Here is a 2,448-nt window from a genome sequence, read left to right as displayed (position 1 = left end):
ACTCCCATGCTTCGACATCCCGAATCCAATCACCCGTGTTTTCTCTGTCCCCACAAATCAGTACGGGTTGATGTAGACATCTGCTAAGCGGATGCTCCAGATCCGCGGGGATCTTCTGTGACGGTGCCTTTCCAGCCCCGGACGTTCCCGCCTCGCCCACGGGAACTCCGTTTGGCACCTCCTGGGCCAGCGCTCCTCTGGAGCAGGGAAGCCGCGGACCCGCGCGCGCCTTTCCGCTCCGGGAGGCACAACCCTTGCCCTCTCCTCCTTGCCGCGGCCCCCCCAGGCTTCCCGGCTCCTCCCACCCCAGGACCCGCGAGCCGAATCCCGCCGCGCTACGGGAACCCGCCAAACGCCGCACCTGGTTGGGAGCCCAAGCGCGCGCAGCTGGGACCAGCGCCGCCGCCTCCGACCGAGGTTCCACCCGAGTCCAGGCGGCTTATCTGGGAGAAGGGCAATGCACTTACTCCCTCCTCGAGCCGTGCTCCTAGAGACAGGTCGACGCCCCTCCCCCACCCCTCGCACCCACCTCTCCTCTTGGTTATTTTTTCCGAATTAAGAAGGTGACATTATTCTCTTCTTCAAGCACTTCTGTTAATATTGAAAAACGTGCGCTTGCATCTCAAGCGAGGCAGCCCAGACGCCAGAGGCATTTCAATATTAATGAAATTGTTTAATCTCCTAAATTCATCGTGTTTAAGTTACGTTTTGGTGAGTTATTGACCACCCCGGAAACTGTGGTTGATGAAGTTGTGTGTGTGTGTGTGTGTGTGTGTGTGTGTGTGTGTGTGTGTGTGTCGAAAGATCTGTTTTAAGCTAACTCCAAATAGCTCCACTAATAATGCTCTGATATCACTTAAAGCGTTGAAACTTAACACCCAGAACTCCCCCCACTTCCTCCTCCGGGGGAAAAACAAGTCCCACAATTCTGAATTTCGAAGAAGATTCTGTGTGGGCTCTTAACAATGCAGGAAAATGAATTTCTTTTAAAAACCAGAAAGGTCGGAGAACGCGGAGAAACCGAAGGGAACGCCTGGCGTCGACTGCGAGCATGCCGGGGGTCGACTCAATATTTATTTCATAGCAATTTGATGATGATGACGACGACGACGACGACGACGACGACATAAGGATAATGATAATAATAATGACACATTTAACCCTCTCCCGGTGAATCCGAACCGCAGGGAGACTGGTGCCGGCGCCAGGCGGAGTGACCGGAGGCACATCCCCACGCCCAGCCCCTCCTCCACAAAAAAGGCAAACTCGCTGGTTCTTGCAAGTCTTAGAAGGTGGTGCTGTTTTCGTGGGACACCAGGTAGCTTTTGCCAGGCTCTATAAATCCTAAGTATATTCTACCTACGTTAAAAAAAAAAAAAAAAAAAAAAAAAGGCAAGGGGAGGGAGGGGGAAGTTCCGGCCGTAAAATGCAAACTTCAGGAAACCCTGGACTCCTAAAGTTTCAAACCACCAGGGAAAAGCAAGAGACCCTGAGGTTCACCAGGTGATAGACTCAAACAAACTCAGGCCCTACCCAGCTCTGCACAGCGTGCGCCCAACGGCCCTGAGACTCCATCCTGTGACCAACCAAATTCCTGGAAGACTTTTAAAGCAAAGACCTTGACTCTTCGCCCAGATACACTATCTTAATTTTTTTTAGTGTGGCCGATATATTTAGACTCAAAATGGGCTCGTACACAGGGATGTCCGATCACATTTTGTATTTTTTTTTTTAACCCCGTCACTTTTTAAAAGCTACACACCCAACTGTACAGAGCTCAAGCAGCAGCCCAGAAAGGTCAAATCAAACTTCGTCCTGACTCTTGGGGGTCGGGGAGAAAAGGGTATGCTTTCATGATAATAACCCATGCAACCAAGTCCCGGTAATGCCAAGCGCAGGAAAAGCGTCCGCTCCAAGGGGGGAAAACGGTGCCTGGAGTTAGCTCACGATACAAACCCGACACAATGCGGAGGAAACAGAATACCCCAGCCGAGCAATTTCCATGTCAAACATCCTCTGCGCGGCAGCTCCGTCTGCGACGTGAGGGGTCGCCGGGCTCCCCGCTCCGCGGCAGCCGCCTCATACCTTCACGCGGCGCGCACCGGCCGGCGCGTCCGGCTCTCCGCCAGTGGCCGCGGCTCTTCCCCCTCGCCCAGTCTTGAGCTGGAAGTGATTCCTATTGGCCAAGGTGTCCATGTAAATAGGTGTGAAAGGAACCGAGCGGGCCAGGCTCTCCCCTCTCGCTCAGTTCCCTCCCTCCGCAGCCCCCGCTCCCCCCTCCCTCCTCCTCCCAAGGCGATTGTCATATGATAGCTCAGAAGTGGCACATTAATGAAGCGCCGCTACAGGGGTCTTTTCTGCTCCTGTCACTGCTTAAAACTATCAGATGGTTCGAGGGAGGACATGGAGGCAGCCACCTAGCTCGGCAGAGCCGCAGAGCCCACAGCA

The sequence above is a fragment of the Carlito syrichta genome, unplaced genomic scaffold, assembly GCF_000164805.1.
Source record: "Carlito syrichta isolate Samal-C Ts95f unplaced genomic scaffold, Tarsius_syrichta-2.0.1 Scaffold166711, whole genome shotgun sequence".
Taxonomy (NCBI): Eukaryota; Metazoa; Chordata; class Mammalia; order Primates; family Tarsiidae; genus Carlito; species Carlito syrichta.
Note: the sequence above shows the minus strand (reverse complement) of the source record.